The 23947-nt window shown below is 46.7% G+C and overlaps 1 protein-coding gene across 6 annotated transcripts in view; it reads left to right on the top strand.

The window, feature by feature from the left end:
* Positions 1-16882: 16882 nt before the first annotated feature.
* LOC143764897 (uncharacterized) overlaps positions 16883-23947 on the top strand; it is a 43109-nt gene continuing 36044 nt past the window's right edge. For 2 of the 6 annotated variants that reach the window (XM_077250982.1, XM_077250978.1), the window contains exon 1: positions 16883-17009. The gene's annotated coding sequence lies outside the window, so the exon portion shown is untranslated. Of the gene's footprint in view, positions 17116-18255; positions 18341-23947 lie in introns of all 6 variants that reach the window. The other 4 variants (XM_077250981.1, XM_077250983.1, XM_077250979.1 and 1 more) reach the window with 4 other exon arrangements.

Below are 23947 nucleotides of genomic sequence, written 5' to 3'. Positions count from 1 at the left end.
AGGCTGTGACGAGGCGTCTAGGTTTTCAGGTCACGCTCCACAGCTGCCTTTAGTGTGTTTGGATAGGATCAGGATTGCGGTCAGTATAGCTTCCACATCCCCAGAACTTGTCCTATATATTCAGGGTATATGTGTCAGGTCAGTTTGAGATCCTACCACCAGGATCATAACAGATAATCTCCTTGGTCTCCCAGTTGATAATCGGGTTCTGAGAACGCAACCAAGGGATGCCTAGAAACACAGGAAAATGAGGAGAGGAAATTAACAAGAAAGAAATTTGCTCCTGATGATTAGGCTCTAACAGAATCTCAAGGGGGACAGTCTCCTGATCCACAGGCCCAGAGATTAAAGGTGACCCATCCACTGTTTCCATGGTAATTGGAGAGGCTCTCTGCTGAATCTCAATACCGTGTTATTTGGCAAAGGTAATGTCCATAAAATTGGTGCCCCCTGCACCAGAGTCAATCATAGCTGCACTGGAAATCCACTGTCTTGAACACAAGATCTTAATAGGCTGTGAACAGTGAGAGTTCTTCTCCTTCAGCTCTCTGGGAGGTGAAGTCATAGAAACAGAATGGAATACAGCATTTAGTGGCAGGCTACATTCAGAGATGTCAGATTCCTCATCACAGTTGTCATACTCCCCTACTGCTGCTAGCACCTTGTTAGGCCGTCTGGGACACTTAGGACAATTGATCAGGAAGTGGTCAGAATGGCCGCAGTAGAAACATAGACTTTCACGAAGGCGGTGCTCCCGGCGCTCATTACTCTCGCGCCTCTGAACGGAATCAATTAGCATAGGCACCTCCTCTATGTCCCGAGAAGTTTTTCCTGCAGGCTCTTTGGAAGGATGGGAAAAATTAGACATATGGTTAAATACAGCCAATTTTTCCTGCCTGCGCTCAGTAAGGCGAATATCAATGCGCACACAATGCTGTATAAACGTTTCTAGCTCTTGTGGTGACTCAGAGCGAGCTAAATCATCCTTTACAATACTAGACAGACCCCTCTTAAAAATAGGCAATTGTGCATAACTGTCCCAATTGGTATCTACTGCTAATCTCCTGAATTCTGTGGCATATTCAATAACAGAACGTTTACCCTAGCGTAAAGACAGTAAAGCAGATTCAGCAGTTGCACGGCGATTAGGCTCGTCAAACATTAATGCCATAGCGGCAAAGAAATCATCCAAATTATTTAAATATGGGTCACAAGACTCAATCATAGGATTGGCCCAGGCGAGTGCTCGTGCGGTCAGCAGCATTATTACACATAATATTTTAGATCTATCATTGGGGAAGCGGTCAGCATGCACATCAAAATATAGCATACATTGATATATAAAACCATGAAATTTGTCGCGAGCGCCATTTAGGGTAAGTTCACACAACGTTTTTGCTGCTTTTTTTCCGCAGCAAAACCTGATCATCTTGGCAGGAAAGAAGCTGCGTCAAAAATGCAGGTTTAGGTGCGTATTTCGTTGCATATTTGTTGTGTTTTTGGTGCACATTTTTTTTCTCTTTGTCCATGCTAATGTCCTTGGATTTTCAGCAGCAAAAAATGATACCTGCGTTTTTCTCGACACCCATTTAAGTCAATGGGTGAAAAAAACACAGCAAAAACGCTGAAAGAAGTGACATGCTCTATGTCCAAAAAAAGCAGCAAAGCACAAAATACTGATCAAACAAAAAACCAATGTGTGTGCATGAGATTTCTGAAATGTCATAGGCTTTGCTGGCATTGTAAAAAGCAGCTGAAAATTAGCATAAAAAAGGCAGCAAAAAAATGCAGCAAAAACACCCTGTGTTAATGCAGCGCCCCAGAGTCCTGGTCGTTGCAGTACTGATGCTCCGCCGCTAAGGGGGGCTATGGTACGTCTGATGGCACTGAAGGAGTTCACCTGACCAGGTATCACAGACACCAATACACTTCACAGTCTGGCCTCCAGGGAGAGCTAAGGGTGCTATGTATTAGGCCACTCCTCACAATCTGGTAAAACTGGGGGTTAGATAGGAAGTTAGACAGAAGCTGACTGGGTTGGACCCAGGCAACATCCTGTGGCAGAGGGTGTTGCAGGGGAAGATTCAGGGGGGTCCCTGTCAGGGGTGGGATCCTGACAGAGGCCTAGCGAACGGAAAGAACGTTACGGGACCGCGCCTGCACTTCATTGCGGCGGTACCCCAAGAAAGGACAAGAAGCGAGGTTTATTGTGCTGAGTGAGAAACGAGATCAACGCACAAGGAGAATCACCAGTAGGAGTCGTGCTGTAAGACGAGGCAACATCCTACTGAGGCGCGCAGCCGGTGGCCGGAAACGCCGAGGAAGTATTGAGCTCCAGGCCTTACTTCAAACCTACGGCAGGACAGTCAGTTATAGGCGGGCTGTCTCACCCAAAATCACCTAAGCAGACACAGGGGGCAACATTTGGAGAGGGGCGACTCTAGGGTCACGGAAGACCTCCGAGCCTACCCGTCATACGGGTGCGTCCTAGCCATATCATCTGGAGGATGAAGAAGAACATCATAATCGAGTTGTGAGGGAACTTCAGAAACAGACACAACAGTTGTGGGGACTATCCCGTAAGCACAGCAGGGGAGGACCACAACACACAAGCGCTAGAAGGTAGGCACAGATTTCCACCTGCAAAGGGAACTCTGGAGGTGCCATCGGACCGGCCGGACTCAGGTAGCCCGGTTAACCGTATTCCGGACTGAGGATCCTGAAGCCTTCAGTAAAGAGGTAAAGAGACTGCAACCTGGTGTCCTCGTTATTCACCGCGACCTGCACCACACCACAACATCATCACATTCTCAACTTTCACTGGACGCCCCTCAGCAGGGTCACGGACCGGGTCTAGCCACCGTGACAACCCCAGAACTGAGACAGAGAGGCCCGGTACCGGGTACCCCTCGGCCCTGCGGCAGTGGGGGCGCTCCAACTTTGGCGTCACAAACAGGATCTACTTAAGCCTGAAGAGTCAGGTCATGTGTGCCTTGGAACTGTGATTTATTGTGCTTGGACTGTGACTTATTACAAAGACTGTGTATTGCCACTTGCCGCCAAAACCACCGCCATTACAGCGCTGAGGAGAGCGCAGGAAGAGAAGAGGGGCGTGGAGTGGGCGCAGCTAAACTGAAGGGCGCGAAAAGCAATGGCCGCCCAGTCCAAATATCTCTGTATCTTGAGGACGTGCCCGTCAGCAGCTGAGGTTCGCCTTCTCATCCTCTTTGGAGGGTGGAGACCATGGAGACGGGGCCGCCCACGAAAGAGACCGCGGGAAGAAGACACTGGAGAGGAAGCAAAGATGGCGACGCCGGGAGCACCGCGTGGGGACGACCCGACTCAACATGAGGCTGCACCACCCGACACAGCCCCAGATGCGCCATCGTTGCAGGGACTGGCCCTTACGGAGCTACCGATGGGCAGGCCCAACTGGCCGCCGTCTGAGGAGTGTGTGGCCGCAGCCGAGGCCCGGCAGATAGCACGCCGCCGGGAGGCCGATGTTCGTGTGAACGCTCGGTTAGGCCAGCCCACGGAGGTCTGCCTGTCTCCGGTGTCCCCTGCTTCCTCCATCCAGGCCGCAGCAGAATGCGAGCTGCAGGCACAGGGCCTGAGGATCCTGCCAGAGGCCGAACACCTGCGGCGCCTGATGACGGCGTGGCGGAACAGACCCCAATCCGCGGCCCAGGTCGATTTGACGGGCATTGAGGAGACTCCACCGTCACACTGGGGTGTTGTGGTGTTCTTTAACTCCCGGGAAGGAAGGGGAGTTATCCAAGAAATTGGAGAGCCACTGCAGGTCCGTGTTGACCGGGAAGAGGTGGAGCCCTGCGGGGGAAGGCACGATCGCTGTTATGACCCCAGTGGACAGGGTCTCAGAGGAACGTGTAAGTCTGCGAGATACAAAAATCCAGCTCATAGGGCTGTGGTAACTGGGTTGACCAAATAGCTACTCCTAACGCCAACACTAGAAGTAGCCGGGGATCATACCTACGGTGATCGCTAGATGACTCGCGCCAGCCGGAGAATCTAACTACCCCTAGGAGAAGAAAACAAAGACCTCTCTTGCCTCCAGAGAAAGGGACCCCAAAGCAAGATACAAGCCCCCCACAAATAATAACGGTGAGGTAAGAGGAAATGACAAACACAGAAATGAACCAGGTTCAGCAAAGAGAGGCCAGCTTACTAATAGCAGAATAAAGCAAGATAACTTATCTGGTCAACAAAAACCCTATAAAAATCCACGCTGGAGATTCAAGAACCCCCGAACCGTCTAACGGTCCGGGGGGAGAACACCAGCCCCCTAGAGCTTCCAGCAAAGGTCAGGATACAGATTGGAACAAGCTGGACAAAAATACAAAACAAAACCAAAGCAAAAAGCAAAGAAGCAGACTTAGCTTAGAAATACAGGAACCAGGATCAAAGGACAAGAGCACAACAGATTAGCTCTGAATTCAACGATGCCAGGCATAGAACTGAAGGTCCAGAGAGCTTATATAGCAACGCCCCTGAACTAACGGCCCAGGTGAGCATATAGGAGAAGATAGAAGCTCCAGTGTCAAATCACTAATGACCACTAGAGGGAGCAAAACGCAAATTCACAACAGTACCCCCCCCTTAGTGAGGGGTCACCGAACCCTCACCACGACCACCAGGGTGATCAGGATGAGTGGCGTGAAAGGCACGAACTAAATCGGCCGCATGAACATCAGAGGCGACCACCCAGGAATTATCTTCCTGACCATAGCCCTTCCACTTGACCAGGTACTGAAGCCTCCGCCTGGAGAGACGAGAATCCAAGATCTTCTCCACCACGTACTCCAACTCGCCCTCAACCAACACCGGAGCAGGAGGCTCAGCAGAAGGAACTACAGGCACAACGTACCGCCGCAACAAGGACCTATGAAACACGTTGTGGATAGCAAACGACACAGGAAGATCCAGACGAAAGGATACAGGATTAAGGATTTCCAATATCTTGTAAGGACCAATAAAACGAGGTTTAAATTTGGGAGAGGAAACCTTCATTGGAACAAAGCGGGAAGAAAGCCACACCAAATCCCCAACACGTAGTCGGGGACCCACACCGCGGCGGCGGTTGGCAAAGCGCTGAGCCCTCTCCTGTGACAACTTCAAGTTGTCCACCACAAGATTCCAGATCCGCTGCAACCTATCCACCACAGAATCCACCCCAGGACAGTCAGAAGGTTCCACATGACCCGAAGAAAAACGAGGGTGGAAACCAGAGTTGCAGAAAAACGGCGAAACCAAAGTGGCGGAACTAGCCCGATTATTAAGGGCAAACTCAGCCAACGGCAAGAAGGTCACCCAATCGTCCTGATCAGCAGAGACAAAACACCTCAAATAAGCCTCCAAAGTCTGATTAGTTCGCTCCGTCTGTCCATTAGTCTGAGGATGGAAAGCAGACGACAACGACAAATCAATGCCCATCCTACTACAAAAGGATCGCCAGAATCTGGAAACGAACTGGGATCCTCTGTCTGACACAATATTCTCAGGGATGCCGTGCAAACGAACCACGTTCTGGAAAAACACAGGAACCAGATCGGAAGAGGAAGGCAGCTTAGGCAAAGGAACCAAATGGACCATCTTGGAGAAGCGATCACATATCACCCAGATAACAGACATGCCTTGAGACACCGGAAGATCAGAAATGAAATCCATGGAGATATGTGTCCAAGGTCTCTTAGGGACAGGCAAGGGCAAGAGCAACCCGCTGGCACGAGAACAGCAAGGCTTAGCTCGAGCACAAGTCCCACAGGACTGTACAAATGACCGCACATCCCTTGACAAGGAAGGCCACCAAAAGGATCTGGCCACCAGATCTCTGGTGCCAAAAATTCCTGGGTGACCTGCCAACACCGAGGAATGAACCTCGGAAATGACTCTGCTGGTCCACTTATCAGGCACAAACAGTCGGTCAGGTGGACAAGAATCAGGCCTATCAGCCTGAAATCTCTGCAACACACGTCGCAGATCTGGAGAAATAGCTGACAAGATAACTCCATCCTTAAGAATACCAACAGGTTCAGCGACTCCAGGAGCATCAGGCACAAAGCTCCTGGAAAGAGCATCGGCCTTCACATTCTTTGAACCTGGTAAATACGAGACAACGAAGTCAAAACGGGAGAAAAACAATGACCAGCGGGCCTGTCTAGGATTCAGGCGTTTAGCAGACTCGAGATACATCAGATTTTTGTGATCAGTCAAGACCACCACACGATGCTTAGCACCCTCGAGCCAATGACGCCACTCCTCAAATGCCCATTTCATGGCCAACAACTCCCGATTGCCCACATCATAATTTCGCTCAGCAGGCGAAAACTTCCTAGAGAAAAAGGCGCAAGGTCTCATAACAGAGCAACCAGGGCCTCTCTGCGACAAAACGGCCCCTGCTCCAATCTCTGAAGCATCCACCTCAACCTGAAAGGGAAGCGAGACATCAGGCTGGCACAAAACAGGCGCCGAAGTAAACCGACGTTTCAACTCCTGGAAAGCCTCCACGGCAGCAGGAGCCCAATTAGCCACATCGGAGCCCTTCTTGGTCATATCCGTCAAAGGTTTCACAATGCTAGAAAAATTAGCGATAAAACGACGGTAGAAGTTAGCGAAACCTAAGAACTTCTGAAGACTCTTAACTGACGAGGGCTAAGTCCAATCAAGAATAGCTCGGACCTTGACTGGGTCCATCTCCACAGCAGAAGGGGAAAAAATGAACCCCAAAAAGGGAACCTTCTGTACACCAAAAAGACACTTTGAGCCCTTGACAAACAAAGAATTTTCACGCAAAATTTTAAAGACCATCCTGACCTGCTCCACATGCGAGTCCCAATTATCAGAAAAAACCAGAATATCATCCAGATAAATGATCAAAAATGTATCCAGATAGTTCCGAAAAATGTCATGCATAAAGGACTGAAAAACTGAAGGGGCATTAGAGAGCCCAAAAGGCATCACCAAGTACTCAAAATGACCTTCGGGCGTATTGAATGCGGTTTTCCATTCATCACCTTGCTTAATGCGCACAAGGTTGTACGCACCAAGAAGGTCTATCTTGGTGAACCACTTGGCACCTTTAATACGGGCAAACAAGTCAGACAACAGCGGCAAAGGATACTGAAATTTGACAGTGATCTTATTTAAAAGCCGATAGTCAATACAAGGCCTCAAAGATCCGTCCTTTTTAGCCACAAAAAAGAATCCCGCACCAAGAGGGGAAGAAGACGGACGGATGTGTCCTTTCTCCAGAGACTCCTTGATATATGAACGCATAGCGGTATGTTCAGGTATCGACAGATTAAACAGTCTTCCCTTAGGAAACTTACTGCCTGGAATCAAATCTATTGCACAGTCACATTCCCTATGAGGAGGCAATGCACTGGACCTGGACTCGCTAAAGACATCCTGATAATCAGACAAATACTTCGGAACTTCCGAAGGCGTAGAAGAAGCAATAGACACAGGCAGGGAATCCTCATGAATACCACGACAGCCCCAACTTGACACTGACATAGCCTTCCAGTCCAGGACTGGATTATGGGTCTGTAACCATGGCAGCCCCAAAACAACCACATCATGCATTTTATGCAAAACAAGAAAACGTATCACCTCGCGGTGTTCAGGAGTCATGCACATGGTAACCTGTGTCCAATACTGCGGTTTATTTTCTGCTAATGGCGTAGCATCAATACCCCTAAGAGGTATAGGATTTTCTAATGGTTCAAGAATAAAACCACAGCGCTTAGCAAATGAGAGATCCATAAGACTCAGGGCAGCACCTGAATCTACAAACGCCATGACAGGATAAGATGACAGTGAGCAAATCAAAGTTACAGACAGAATAAACTTAGGATGCAAATTACCAACGGTGACAGGACTAACAACCTTAGATATACGTTTAGAGCATGCTGAGATAACATGTGTAGAATCACCACAGTAGTAGCACAAGCCATTCCGGCGTCTATGAATTTTCCTCTCATTTCTAGTCAGGATTCTATCACATTGCATCAAATCAGGTGTCCGTTCAGACAACACCATGAGGGAATTTGCGGTTTTGCGCTCCCGCAACCGCCGGTCAATTTGAATAGCCAGGGCCATGGTATCATTCAGACCTGTGGGAATAGGAAAACCCACCATAACATTCTTAATGGCTTCAGAAAGGCCATTTCTAAAATTAGCAGCCAGTGCACACTCGTTCCAATGTGTCAGCACGGACCATTTCCGAAATTTTTGGCAATACACTTCAGCCTCGTCCTGGCCCTGAGACATAGCCAGCAAGGCTTTTTCAGCCTGAATCTCAAGATTGGGTTCCTCATAAAGTAAACCGAGCGCCAGAAAAAAACGCATCAATATCAGCCAATGCCGGATCTCCTGGCGCCAACGAAAAAGCCCAATCTTGAGGGTCACCCCGTAAGAATGAAATAACAATTTTTACTTGTTGAGCAGAGTCTCCAGACGAACAGGGTCTCAGGGACAAAAACAATTTACAATTATCCCTGAAATTCCTAAACTTAAATCGGTCTCCTGAAAACGGTTCAGGAATCGGTATCTTGGGTTCAGACCTAGGATTTCTGATAACATAATCTTGTATACCCTGCACACGAGCAGCAAGCTGGTCCACACTTGTAATCAAGGTCTGGACATTCATGTCTGCAGCAAGCTTAAGCCACTCTGAGGTAAAGGGGAAAAGAAAAAAAAAAAAAAAATGAGAGAGGAGAAAAAAAAAAAAAAAACTCAAAATTTTCTTTCTTATAATCCCACTTCTGCAACGCATCAAACATTCAATACTGGCCTGGCATACTGTTATGACCCCAGTGGACAGGGTCTCAGAGGAACGTGTAAGTCTGCGAGATACAAAAATCCAGCTCATAGGGCTGTGGTAACTGGGTTGACCAAATAGCTACTCCTAACGCCAACACTAGAAGTAGCCGGGGATCATACCTACGGTGATCGCTAGATGACTCGCGCCAGCCGGAGAATCTAACTACCCCTAGGAGAAGAAAACAAAGACCTCTCTTGCCTCCAGAGAAAGGGACCCCAAAGCAAGATACAAGCCCCCCACAAATAATAACGGTGAGGTAAGAGGAAATGACAAACACAGAAATGAACCAGGTTCAGCAAAGAGAGGCCAGCTTACTAATAGCAGAATAAAGCAAGATAACTTATCTGGTCAACAAAAACCCTATAAAAATCCACGCTGGAGATTCAAGAACCCCCGAACCGTCTAACGGTCCGGGGGGAGAACACCAGCCCCCTAGAGCTTCCAGCAAAGGTCAGGATACAGATTGGAACAAGCTGGACAAAAATACAAAACAAAACCAAAGCAAAAAGCAAAGAAGCAGACTTAGCTTAGAAATACAGGAACCAGGATCAAAGGACAAGAGCACAACAGATTAGCTCTGAATTCAACGATGCCAGGCATAGAACTGAAGGTCCAGAGAGCTTATATAGCAACGCCCCTGAACTAACGGCCCAGGTGAGCATATAGGAGAAGATAGAAGCTCCAGTGTCAAATCACTAATGACCACTAGAGGGAGCAAAACGCAAATTCACAACAGATCGCGACCTGGAGCCCGGAGACGCAGTAACCTGCACCCGGTGGAGGAGAGAGGTCGGCTTGATCGCTCGGGGCGTCCAGCGGTGCGTCGCACTCCAGGCCGCTGCCGGAACGTCGGGGGACGAGCCTCCTGCAGGGAAAGCGCCGGAACCTGTCCCCGCGGAACCCCAGGAAACCCAGGCCCACCGTGTAGCAATGGGTCGTGCTCACCCACGAGCAAGGAGGGTGTCCCGACGAGGGATCCTGTCGTTGCTGAGGCCGGAACCGGTCCTTGTTACACCACCACGACCTATTTGCCAGGTGAGGCCCGGAAGGAGGCCGCCTCCTGCTCAACCAGAAACTGAGTAAGCAAAAATGCTTTACAGAATGTATATAGTTAACTGTCCATCTTTCTATGTGTCTTCTGCTGCTGCAACCCGATTAGGGTTAACTCTTAAAGGGATCCCTTAGTTTACCCGGGATCCCTACTTTTGCTTTTTGTTTTTGTTTCTCGTTCATCATTGTTGAAAAGAACTGCTGGATCATGAACACTGCATGATTACAAACTTATTGTAAATAGTTCGCACCTTCTTAAAGGTGCCCTCTACTGATTTTACAAAGAAAAGGACTCTTTGCGAAGAAACTGTTCCTGGAAACAGCACCGGAGTCCTTGCTGTATACGAACTTGCAGCTTGAGAAGTTGCACTACCTCCGAGAGACTCGGTCCCTTCTTAAAGGGGACGTTCACCAATAGCACTTAAAGTAGAATAATGCTTACATGTAAAAGTTATATGTAGTCAGTCAGTTGATTGTAAGGAATGTTTAATAATGTGTTAGAGAATGAGGGCAGGAAGTGAACCCGTACGGGGTTAGTCGGTGAGTCATACAGAGGTGGCTCAGTGATCTTGAACTGAGAGAAGGTTGATAAGTTCTATACTGTGTATAGTAGCAGAAAGGCAGTAGGCCCGGATGAGGAATGGGGCGGTCCTGCAACAGAGCGACAGGCAGTAGGCCTGGGGCAGATAGACAGGCGGTCCTGCAGATGTAAAGGTGGAAAATGAAGAAAAGTTGATTACCCTTATAGCGTTTTATAAGAAGGTCTTTAGTGGATTCAGCTCATACGTCCTTAAAGGCAATGTTAAATTATTGTTCAGAAATTTGCACTTAGTAGAATACCCGGTTGGGTAAGAGAAGTTATTTATAGTATGTTATTTAAAATATTTAACCATGTTTGTAACGTTCAAGTGTCCTCACCTCCCATAAAGGGAAGCTCTGTTCAAATTTACCTGTTATTGCATTTCAAAAATTGTATGTCTTTTTGCTGACATGTATTGTTGTTTTCTTCCCAGTCCAGGAGTACTGGATTTAACCGGGGGGGGGGGGGGGAGTGCAGCGCCCCAGAGTCCTGGTCGTTGCAGTACTGATGCTCCGCCGCTAAGGGGGGCTATGGTACGTCTGATGGCACAGAAGGAGTTCACCTGACCAGGTATCACAGACACCAATACACTTCACAGTCTGGCCTCCAGGGGGAGCTAAGGGTGCTATGTATTAGGCCACTCCTCACAATCTGGTAAAACTGGGGGTTAGATAGGAAGTTAGACAGAAGCTGACTGGGTTGGAACCAGGCAACATCCTGTGGCAGAGGGTGTTGCAGGGGAAGATTCAGGGGGGTCCCTGTCAGGGGTGGGATCCTGACAGAGGCCTAGCGAACGGAAAGAACGTTACGGGACCGCGCCTGCACTTCATTGCGGCGGTACCCCAAGAAAGGACAAGAAGCGAGGTTTATTGTGCTGAGTGAGAAACGAGATCAACGCACAAGGAGAATCACCAGTAGGAGTCGTGCTGTAAGACGAGGCAACATCCTACTGAGGTGTGCAGCCGGTGGCCGGAAACGCCGAGGAAGTATTGAGCTCCAGGCCTTACTTCAAACCTACGGCAGGACAGTCAGTTATAGGCGGGCTGTCTCACCCAAAATCACCTAAGCAGACACAGGGGGCAACATTTGGAGAGGGGCGACTCTAGGGTCCCGGAAGACCTCCGAGCCTACCCATCATACGGGTGCGTCCTAGCCATATCATCTGGAGGACGAAGAAGAACATCATAATCGAGTTGTGAGGGAACTTCAGAAACAGACACAACAGTTGTGAGGACTATCCCGTAAGCACAGCAGGGAAGGACTACAACACACAAGCGCTAGAAGGTAGGCACAGATTTCCACCTGCAAAGGGAACTCTGGAGGTGCCATCGGACCGGCCGGACTCAGGTAGCCCGGTTAACCATATTCCGGACTGAGGATCCTGAAGCCTTCAGTAAAGAGGTAAAGAGACTGCAACCTGGTGTCCTCATTATTCACCGCGACCTGCACCACACCACAACATCATCACATTCTCAACTTTCACTGGACGCCCCTCAGCAGGGTCACAGACCGGGTCTAGCCACCGTGACAACCCCAGAACTGAGACAGAGAGGCCCGGTACCGGGTACCCCTCGGCCCTGCGGCAGTGGGGGCGCTCCATTAACTTGCCCTAACTGGGTTAACTGGTGGAGGTTGCCCAGAGGGTAAAGTCACTTGTGCCACTATTTGCGTACTTAAGTTCTGGAAAGCCTGTCTGTACAGGGACTCCACACCTGCAAGTTCGTTTTCCTGGAACGCCATTCGGGTACTTAAATCCTGTAAAGACTGTCCAAACACTTGTTCATTGCTTCCAAGTTTCTTTTACAGACCTTCCACATCTTTCTGCAGAGATCTAATCATGGAAAACACCTGCTCCAATTTGCTTTATGCAGACATTGTTCCAGCAGACTCCTTTTATGGCTAGAGTATCCTGTAACACTTATACTGGAGAACTCAGAAGTCTCTTTGCATGGAACAAGACAATACTAAACACAGTTTGTATGTGAAAAAGTCTATATTGAAAACACACGGTGCTTCAAACAAATGCAGAGAAAACTCAAGTCCATAACACTAAAACAACTTAACAAGTCTCTAGGAAATCTCAGAGAGAAATGCAATCAGCAGACAGTCTAAAGCACAGTCTATACTTGAGAACGCTGGAGCAAATAAGTCCGTGTCTAGTCCATGCACGGGTAAGCAAGTCCAAGCAAGGTGTTAAATTATCCAGGAAGGCCTGGGTAGAAGTCTTAGATGAAGCAGAGCAGACCAAAGCTTTGCAGCTAATTAAAAGAGGCACAACAGAGCAGCAACCAGCTTACGTGTTTAGCATTTGCAGGTGTAGGTCAGCGGCATAGAAGAAATATCACGAGCAGTCAAGAGCAGGAGGTGCGCTGGTACAGATGAATGCAGCAGGATCTCAGAGAGCGAGGAGCAGAATATTCGCACAGGTTTGCAGGGGCAGCCAGGAAGCCCTAGGAGCAAGACACTTCAGCAGAATACTCTAGCACAGACTATAGTATGGCGTGGAGTTATAAGGCAGGAAGACAAGGGGCACATGAAACAAAGGACGCCATATTGGAAAAGGGCAGGCATGCCCAAAAGGTAACCAAAAACTTTCAGACTCCTGACACATTCTCATGTTAGAGAACTGCATGTCTACCAAAGGCACGGAGTGATGGTAACACCTTCTCTTTCAATATAGTGTAGTACATCTGTGAATTCATGATACCATCATTGAAATGTAACTCCCCAGCATCAGCAGGACTCATGCAGTCCCACATAAGGACACTATCACCACCATGTTTTACTGTAGGCACCATGCATTTTTCTTTGTATTCCTCACCTTTGCGACACCATTCAGTTTTGAGCCCATTAGTACCAAAAACATATTTTTTCAGCATGGGCCCTAGAAAACTGTAGATGGGCTTTTTTGTGCATGGGCTTTAGGAGAGACTTCACATGTGGATGACACCCATTCATGCCATTACTCTGCAGTGTACGACGTATTAAGTCACAGGAAACACTCACCTCGACTTTGCTTTCTAATTCTTTAGCTAACTGCAGTTAACTTTCATGTTGATTTTCTTCAACCTTTCGTGGTCAGCCTGGACGTCACGGTGAGATGGTTGCAGTTCAATCTTAGTTACATTTGTTATCACTTTTTGCTACAGTATTCTGACTGATAAGTAAAGCTTTGATTATATTTTTATAGCCATCACCTTTCTTGAGTAAATAACTTATTTTCTTTCTCAGGTCTTGTGACATTTCTCTTCCATGTGGTGCCATTGAAAACAGAATGAAACGGAAAGGGATTTCTTTGTTAAGTAAGACCCTTTTATAGTCATCTGTCTGATGGCCACCTGTTTAATCAATTAGACTTACTTGTGGTTGGATTCTTCTTACTTAAAGGGGTTGTCCAGTTCTTGGACAACCCCTTCTTGATCTAAATGAAAAAAAAACTTATGCTCACCTCCCGTGCTGGCACCGTTCCAGCTGCATCAGCACTCGCGGTTTCGGGGTTATCATTGTTATTGCGACATGTGACCCTGTTACCTAATCAGCGTCGGCGTCACATTCCTTGCCTTTGAACAAATTGAACATGAAGAGGAAGTCCGGACTGTAGCTGCTCTTTCACTTACTCTTCGTGTTCAGAGTTGGGGACAGTGACTCCAGCGCTGATTGGGCGCTGGGGTCGTGTGTAACAACAACAGCACTGGAGCAGCCCGGGAGAGCGAGTGCTGACAACGCGGGAATGGCGCCAACACGGGAGGGGAGTATAAGATTTATTATTTTATCGGGGTCAAGCAAGGGGTATGAGAAGTTGCCTCAGTAGTGGACAACTTATTTAAGGTTTTGTAGTCTAAAGTTAGATTTGCTCCGAATGCTTTCATTGGGGGTTTACTCATTTCGCCACGTGGTCTTGAATGAATTTGTTAGGAAGATTACTTTTTGGGTGTGCAAAATAATAAATCTTGTTTGCAATCAATGGCCTACATTTGTGGGAATATTTTGTAGTATCGTATCCCATAAAAAATAAAAAATGTTGATTTTTAAAGGAAACTAAGACCTCATTCACATCAGTATTTTGCATCACTGTTTGAATGTCAAAGCCAGGAGTGGAACTTACAGAGAAAAACTATAATTGAAAGATTGACGCGTGTTGTGTGTTTCGGATACACTCCTCATACTGATAAAATACTGATTTAAAAAGACTGACATGTGAATGAGGCCTACATGCTGTCTGACAAATCTGTTGGGGTGTACTCATTTATGCTGAGCATTGAAAAATCTGAAAATGGACATCTCTTCAGACTCAGAAGTCTTATAATAGAGTTCCTGTTGTATACTACAGTGTACGCGAGGTCTAAGGCCGGCGTCACACTCAGCGTATGAAAATACGGTCCGTTTTTTATGGCCGTAATACGCAGTAATTGTCTCAAAACACTGTTCCGTATTCAATGCGAGGATGCGATTTGTACGCACAAATTTATCCGTGTGTCATCCGTATGGCTTCCGTACGGCAATTTTTTTGCGCAGGCTTGCAAAATGGACATATCATGGATCCATCGGCTCAAATATTCTTAAAAACATATATACAGTCTATATATATATATATATATGTATACATATATGTCAGTGAGACATATATATATATATATATATATATATATATATATATATATATATATATGTTTAATACAGCGCTAGGTAGCAGAAAAGCCAGTAATTCAATTGCCGGCTTTTCCTATCTCCTTCACAAACCCGACATGATATGAGACATGGTTTACATACAGTAAACCATCTCATATCCCTTCTTTTATTACATATTCCTCTTTACTAATGTAGGAAGTGTATGTGTGTTACGTTTGGGGTCTTCAACTATTAAATTAAAGGGTTAAATCCCAGAAAAAATTGTCGTGGGCTCCCGCGCAATTTTCTCCGCCAGAGTGGGAAAGCCAGTGACTGAGGGCAGATATTAATAGCCTAGAGAGGGACCATGGTTATAGGACACCCCTGACTAAAAACATGTGCCCCCAGCCACCCCAGAAAAGGCACATCTGTAAGATGTGCCTATTCTGGCACTTAGCCTCTCTCTTCCCACTCCCGTGTAGTGCTGGGATATGGGGTAATGAAGGGTTAATGTCACCTTGCTATTGTAAGGTGACATTAAGCCAGGTTAATAATGGAGAGGCGTCAATTATGACACCTATCCATTATTAATCCAATAGTACGAAATGGTTAATAAAACACACACACATTATTAAAAAGTATTTTAATGAAATAGACATATGGTGTTTTAATATTTTATTATACTCTTAATCCACCTGAAGACCCTTGTCACCTGAAATAAAGTTAAAAAAAACAAACAACAATATTCCATACTTTCCGTCGTTCAGTCTTGTCCCACGCTGTAAATCCATCTAAAGGGGTTAAATCATTTTACACCCAGGAGCTCTGCTAATGCAGCTGTGCTCCTGCCTGTAAAACTCGGTGAATGAATGGAATGCAGGGGAATGTACTGTAGTTACCTCGAGTCGTGGTGATGCGCCCTCTGCTGGATGAACTCAGATGAACTTGAGCGTGGGAAAATATTCAGAAAAGTTCCCAGGCTCGAGTTCATGAGTTCATCCAGCAGAGGGCGCATCACCGCGACTTGAGGTAACTACAGTTAAATATAAATATATATATGTGTCTCACTGACATATATATATATATATACCTATTCTACGTGTACACATTTATTCTACCTATTCTATTCTAACCTGTCAGTGTGATTTTACTGTACACCGCACTGAATTGCCGGCTTTTCTATAGAACACCGGTGCGTATTTCTCGCAAGTCACACACATGGTCCGTGTGTAATCCGTAATTTTCTCACCCCATAGATTTTCATTGGCGGATTTTTTGCGCAATACGCTGACAAACGCAGCATGCTGCGATTTTCTACGCCCGTAACATACCGTATATTACGGATGCGTAATATTCGGCAGATAGATGCCCCATAGAGAATCATTGGGCCGTGTGCAATGCGTATTTTCTGGACGTATTTTCTGCGCTCATACGTCCGTAAAACTCGCCAGTGTGACGCCGGCCTAAGGAGGAGGGAAAAACAAGCACAGCAAGCAGGTTTGGATTACTGATTATACACTGGAACATCACACCCCACTATGGAACAATCAATTGAAGACAGGAGTCATAGATTGTGTGGTTTATAGAAAATGACATTTAAAAATGGACACCAAAAGAGTTTCTGGGAGATTACTGATCAACAGCCAAACAAAAAGTCAAGCTGGCATAGGAGACAGGCTCTGGTTGAGCTCACTGTCGGTGATCAGTGAGGACAGGAGTACACTTCGCTAATATACTGCTAGTGGCTGCATGCTGGAGCTCTATTACTCTGCCCTGCCTAATTACTGATCGGCGCTCTATTACTCAGGCTTTGCTGCTCACAGCTATTCCACAGGACAGACAGTAGAGCGCAGATCGCATCATCAGACATCGCTGGTGACTTGTTTCTGGATGCAGCAATGTCCTGGGGAAAGTTCTGCAGAGATTCCGGTGGGTCTGTTTGTCCTGTCACCTTATTCCCCAGACTCTGCAGGTCCCAGTTACACCCCAGCTTCCTACATGTGCCAATATTTCACTACACATGCCAGCACCCCAGGTAATGGCAACTTTGTTACCCAGCATTGTGTGCCCACTCCTTGCCTCCCACTCGTGCACTTTCCAGCATTCCTTGCTGAGATTATTAGTGCTCTTGTTTCCATAAGTGGGATCCCTGCATAGTGATAGTTTTGGGGTGACAGTAGGATGGTTGTCCCCTGTGTAGGGGTCCAGTAGCAATGGATTACGTGTTATAATGAGCAGAAAGCTAGTGCAACCTCATAATGGGTGGGAACACAGACGTAAATATGGCTGCACCCTGTTGTGTGATCTTTCCCCTACCCCAAACCTAATGCTAGCGCCACTAAACCTCACATGTCCGCTCTGAGTAGTCTGTCGGCTCACGGCCTTGGTGCTGAAGATGTGATTGTACACACCAACCACATACAGTACATGGCACTAGTTGTATTCGCTCACACTAATGTACTGTAGCTTTAATTAGCATGGCCCAAAAATGTTAAAGGGAAACTGTCCAGCCTCCAATCGCTGCGTACCTGCAGGTATATGGTCAATAGCGTTACAATACAGTTCTGCCGCCATACAGAAAGTGCGGCTACCTGGAGAAAACGAACTTTATTCCTCCCGGGAGCCACTGGCTTTCAGTTATGCAGGAGAGCCCGGAGTATCTGCAGTCACCCCTTACAGCTGTATGAGCACGCCAGCACTGTGATCGATATCTTACACTGCACAGATGTGCCGCAGACTGGGCGCTATGCGTACAACTGCCACCCACTGTCCGGTGACTGTAATGGCTTCAGCCTAGGAGAGGATTCACATTAGATAGGTTTCCAAAAAAATGGAAATCGACTTGTCTGCTGGGCATGCATGAATTGGCCAAATTATCTGCTAAGCATCTCCATTTTTTCCTATTATCTAGATCAGGAATGCAATTCATATCTCATAATTTCATGTTCACATGCTATAGCGCTACAGAGTTATGTATAGAGATGGCTTCTCCTAGTTTGCACCTGTACACACCAGGTTTTCTGTTTGGAAGTGACAGTCTTTTGTTGTTTATTTGCTTTGGGTACACGTGTGACTGAAAGCCGACGGCTCCCAGAAGGAATAAAGTTCATTTTCTTACAGAAGCCGCACTTTGAGTAAGACAGCCTAACCGTATTGGTATTCTATTAACCTGCAGATTAACCTGGACAGGCTCAATTCAAGTAACGAGTAGAACGGAAGTCAATGGGACACTCAAGCATTTATCCGGAAGACTCTAACTGGTGGGTTGGAGAGGCAGGAAAATAGAATGGATGGAAACATCGCTCAAATGGAATGGGAACAGCATGGGGAAGACCCATCTGACTCCCAGGTCGCTGCTGGGAACAATGTTGTCAGAGTCTTACTCCACTTTTATAAGAGTGACAGTTAAAACTGAAGCTAAAAAAATATTTTGCAGGAAAAAGTGTTAGGAAACATTCTTTCCTGTATAATGACTTGTATATAAGGCAAAATTAAAAAGCGAAAACAAACCTGCCTACTCCACCCCTTAGGCTACGTTCACACGTGGTATTTTTGTTGCATTTTTGCTTTTTTCTCATTGCTTTCAACAGTGAAAAAATGCTGTAAGAATTGACATGCTGCTTCTTTCAAAAAATGCAGCAGTATTCCATTTCATTTGGGGGGGAAGCAATCGTGTGCATTAGATTTCTGAAGTCTTAGATTTTGCTGGGACTGTAAAAAGCTGTTTTTAATTAGCATAAAACTCATGAAAAGATGCTGCAAAAATGCAGCGTGTGAACATAGCTTTAATAGCCAGGCCATCTCTCACCGTATTTCCCCCGTCACCCATGGCATAGTAGCAGGTGAAATAAAATTACACCCACCAGTAGTCATCAGTAAATGTCATTTTAACATTTTCCTACCTTATCTAGACATGTGGGGTGTGTGACATGGTGAGACACATCCTGATTCATTTATGAAGGATTGCTCTGAAACTCACAAAGCCTATGTGGACAATGCAAACATTTGAAGGAAGACGGACATCACTACACCCTGTATTAGTCATAAAGGATGGCCTCATACACATACTATTACAATTGTTATGTAAAGCCTGTCTGCCACTAGGAATTTCAGGGCCCCATAATGGCAACATTTTCAGACCTGCTTAACCACTTTACCTCCCCATCCAGGCCAATTTTTACAATTCTGACCACTGTCACTTTCTGAGGTTATAACTCTGGAACGCTTCAATGGATCCCCGGTGATTCTGAGATTATTTTTTTTTGTGACTTAATAATAATAATAATAATAATAATAATAATATTATTATAAGCATAATGTACTTCATGTTAGTGGTATCATTTCTTCAATAGATCTTGCATTTGTTAAAATTTGAAAAATTGTGCGATTTTCAAACTTTGAATTCTTATGCCCTTAAATCACAGTCATGTCACACAAAATTAGTTAATAAATAACATTTCCCACATGTCTACTTTATATCAGCACAATTTTTTCAACTTTTTTTTTTTCGTTATGAAGTTATAAGGGTTAAAGGTTGACCAGCAATTTCTTCTTTTTCCAACAGAAAATACCCCAAAGTGACACCATTCTAAAAACTGCACCCCTCGAGGTGCTCAAAACCATATTTAAGAAGTTTATTAACCCTTCACATCCTTCACCGGAATTTTTGGAATGTGGGAGAAAAGTGGACATATAACTTTGGCGATGACGTCATTTCCGGCCGCCCGGCCGGATGCGGTAGTTAAAGGGAACCTGTCACCACGTTTTTGGAAGATGGGATAAAAATAGCGTTAAATAGGGGCAGAGGTGGGCGTTACATTAGTGTGTGTGTTATGCGTTTATTACCCACCTAAGTTGCCGAAATAACTTTGCAAAGTCTCCGTTTTCGCCTGTCAATCAGGCTGGTCAGGTCGCATGGGCGTTGTCTTCCCCCAGATTTGGCGTAGTTTTCCGTTGGTGGCGTAGTGGTGTGCGCATGCCCAAAGTCCGGAATCCTCTTCCAGGGGATTTAAAATAGCGCGGTGTTCGTTATTGCATTGGTGATCGGTGGGCGCGGCCATCTTCCTTTGGCCGCGCGTGCGCAGAAGCGGCGCTCTGCTGGCCGCGGCTTCAGGAAAATGGCCGCCGCGATATCCATCTGCGCACGCGCGGCATCCCGCGGCCATTTTCCTGAAGCCGCGGCCAGCAGAGCGCCGCTTCTGCGCACGCGCGGCCAAAGGAAGATGGCCGCGCCCACCGATCACCAATGCAATAACGAACACCGCGCTATTTTAAATCCCCTGGAAGAGGATTCCGGACTTTGGGCATGCGCACACCACTACGCCACCAACGGAAAACTACGCCAAATCTGGGTGAAGACACCACGCCCATGTGACCTGACCAGCCTGATTGACAGGCGAAAACGGAGACTTTGCAAAGTTATTTCGGCAACTTAGGTGGGTAATAAACGCATAACACACACACTAATGTAACGCCCACCTCTGCCCCTATTTAACGCTATTTTTATCCCATCTTCCAAAAACGTGGTGACAGGTTCCCTTTAAATGCCACTGTCTGCGTTTGACAGCGGCATTTAACTAGTTAATAGTGGCGGGTGAATCGCGATTTCACCCGCCGCTATTGCGGGCACATGTCAGCTGTTCAAAATAGCTGACATATCCCCGCTTTGATGCGGGCTCACCGCGGAGCCCTGCATCACAGCAGGGGAGCCGACATCGGACGGGATAGTACGTCCGATGTCGGTAAGGGGTTAAAGGGAACCTGTGAGCAGGATTGTGCACAGCTACCTACAGTCGCTGTCAGGTCGGCGCCATTACAATGATACCCGGGTCAATGAAATCCATCTTGTGGTTGTTGTGTAATCTTTATTTTCAGTTTTGAGTTAATGATATGCTCGTGGCCGGGGGCGGCCTGTGGGGGGTCTTCATGTGGTGCTCTGATTAGGTGTTCATAATGCAGACTGCCAACAGGTCACTGATCCCTCACTGACCTGCCCCCTAGTTTACATAATGAATATTATACGTACTTACTTAAAAAAAAAAATAGAAATCCCTTTTGCAGGCAGTGCCATAAAAAAAAAAATCCTCCTCCAAGATGGCACCACTAGCGCATGCGCAGTAGCAGCTATCAGACCGCATCACATTTGAAATGACTTTGAGGGGCCTATATAACAGAAAATACCCAAAAGTGACACCATTCTAAAAACTGCACCCCTCAAGGTGCTCAAAACCACATTCAAGAAATTGATTAACCCTTCAGGTGCTTCAAGGGAAATAAAGCAATGTGGAAGGAAAAAAATGAACCTCGAACCAAAATGTACAAGTTCCTGGGCGCTGCTACCTGATGTTGTAATTGGGCATTTGATTTTTGCAGCAGCGCTCAGGATCATCCAGTAGCTTATACATTTTGGTTGGGGGATGGAAGGGAAGAGGGGAGGGAATGATTGTATCATACAATCATGTACTGAAATGGTGCATAAATTAATACATGGACTTAAGTTAGTTACTCACACAGCCAGTGGTGCCGCCATCAAGTCAAGAAGAATCTAATGGCTGCCTCAGCCTGCCTACAGCCTCACTGCCCACCCGCCGCTTTCTCACACGGTCAGCCGCAGCCTCCTATGGTGCCGATCTCTGACTTCCACGCTGCGCATATGACATGCTGCGCCGAGTCCAAAATCAATCACATGATAGTGCTATGTCAGGACCATGATGCACCCGACCATGACTGAAAGGTACAGTGCCCAATTCCGGCCACCGGGTGCGTTAACACCCTACTAGCTGTGTCTTTAAATCACCGTAGGTTTAACTTTGCAGTGTTGTTATGCACCTAGCGTGCGGCCGCCCTGATTACTGTTGCCCCTGGGTCCCAGTGACAGGAAGCAAAGGGGGGGAGGCCTGGGCTGCCAGTGTGTCCGGTGCCCCCCTATTTTCGCCTGTTCACTGGGCCCCATACACTAGTAAGAGCAGTAATTCTCTGATGGTGGCCCTGGTTGTGCAAGGGCTAAAACTGGACACCCTTGCTGGGTGAGTCCCTGTCTCTCTGTGCCAGCAGGGCAAGATCCAGCACAGTATTGCGCGTGGATGCCCGTGCGACTGCCAGCATGTGCGTCGCATCTTATCTGTGAAGGACTCCCCCCTCTTCTGTGACTCTTCACTGTTTTGGCTGATGGTTTTTTTCCTCTTCTTGCTTTGTGGTTGCCTCCTCTGCTCCACCCGAGAGATCAAGCGGAATAGTTGGGGACCCGGACACTCTTCCTCTGCAGTTTTCTGCCCTCGGTAGCCATCTTGAAGGCACCTAGGCGTGATAACAACTGAGGACGCCATTACTTGCTAGAGAGACATGTACGTTTTTAAATCTACTGGCTTAGCACGGCCTCATCTCGCTATCCAACTACTCCACCACAAGTGCTGAAAATAGTGAGAAACATGTCAGCTGTTTTGAACAGTTTCGCGGGTAATCGAGTCACATACTCGAGTCGCATGTGTTGCAGCTGTTAGCCAAAAAAATTTGGTGATTGCATGCCATAAACGGGCGATCACTGCATCTTTTTTTTTTTTTTTGGGGGGGGTCTAATAGCCACTAAACATATTGGGGGGGGGGGAATCGAGCGTGTCACTCGAGCGCTCGCAATAACTTTGAACCCTTCTAACTTCTTAACAAAAATAACAATTATTTTGTAAACATTATGCAAATGAAAAGTAGACATGTGGGAAATGTTATTAACAATTATGTGTAATGTTAATACCGTATATACTCGAGTATAAGCCGACCCCCCCCTAATTTTGCCACAAAAAAATGGGAAAACTTAATGACTCGAGTATAAGCCTAGGGTGGGAAATGCAGCAGCTACCGGTAAATGTCAAAAGTAAAAATAGATACCAATAATAGTAAAATTAATTGAGACATCAGTAGGTTGTGTTTTTGAATATTGATATTGAATCAGGAGCCACATATAATGCTCCATAAAGTTTATGATGGCCCCATAAGATGCTCCATATTAAAATATGCCCCATATAATCCTGCATAAAGGTTAATAATGGCCCCATAAGATGCTCCATAGACACATTTGCCCAATATAATGCTGCACAAATGTTGATTATGGCCCCATAAGATGCTCCATAGAGACACTTGCCCCATATAGTGCTCCACAAACGTTAATTATGGCCCATAAGATGCTCCATAAAGATATTTGCGCCATATAGTGCTGCACAAACGTTGATTATGGCCCCATACAGACACTTGCTGCATTAGTGCTGCACAAACGTTATGGCCCCATAAGATGCTCCATACAGACACTTGCCCCATTTGCTGTTGCTGCGATAAAAAAAAAAAAAATCACATACTCACCTCTCCATCGCTCAGGCCCCCGGCACTTTCAATATTCACCTGACTTCGTTCTGGCGCCGCTCCATCTTCAGCGTCTTCTGCACTGACGTTCAGGCAGAGGGCACGCACTAACTACGTCACCGCGCCCTCCGACCTGAGCGTCACTGCAGAAGACGCTGAAGACAGAGCAACACCGGAACGAGGAGCAGGTGAATATCGCGCAGCGCTCCCCGTTATAATAACCTGCTTTCCCGGCGCCGGCAGCTTCTTCCTGTACTGAGCGGTCACCGTTACCACTCATTACAGTAATAAATATGCGTCTCCACCCCTATGGGAGGTGGAGCCGCATATTCATTACTGTAATGAGCAGTACCATGTGACCGCTCAGTACAGGAAGAAGCTGCCAGCGCCTGGGAAAAGACGTGCAGGGACCGCGCCAGGAGCCGGTGAGTATAATCAGATAGCCCCCGCTCCCCCGCCAACCCCTGGGTATGTCTCGAGTATAAGCCGAGCGGGGGACTTTTAACCCCAAAAAATGG

Source organism: Ranitomeya variabilis, chromosome 4, assembly GCF_051348905.1.
Source record: "Ranitomeya variabilis isolate aRanVar5 chromosome 4, aRanVar5.hap1, whole genome shotgun sequence".
NCBI lineage: Eukaryota > Metazoa > Chordata > Amphibia > Anura > Dendrobatidae > Ranitomeya > Ranitomeya variabilis.
This window is presented reverse-complemented; position numbering and strand designations above follow the sequence as displayed.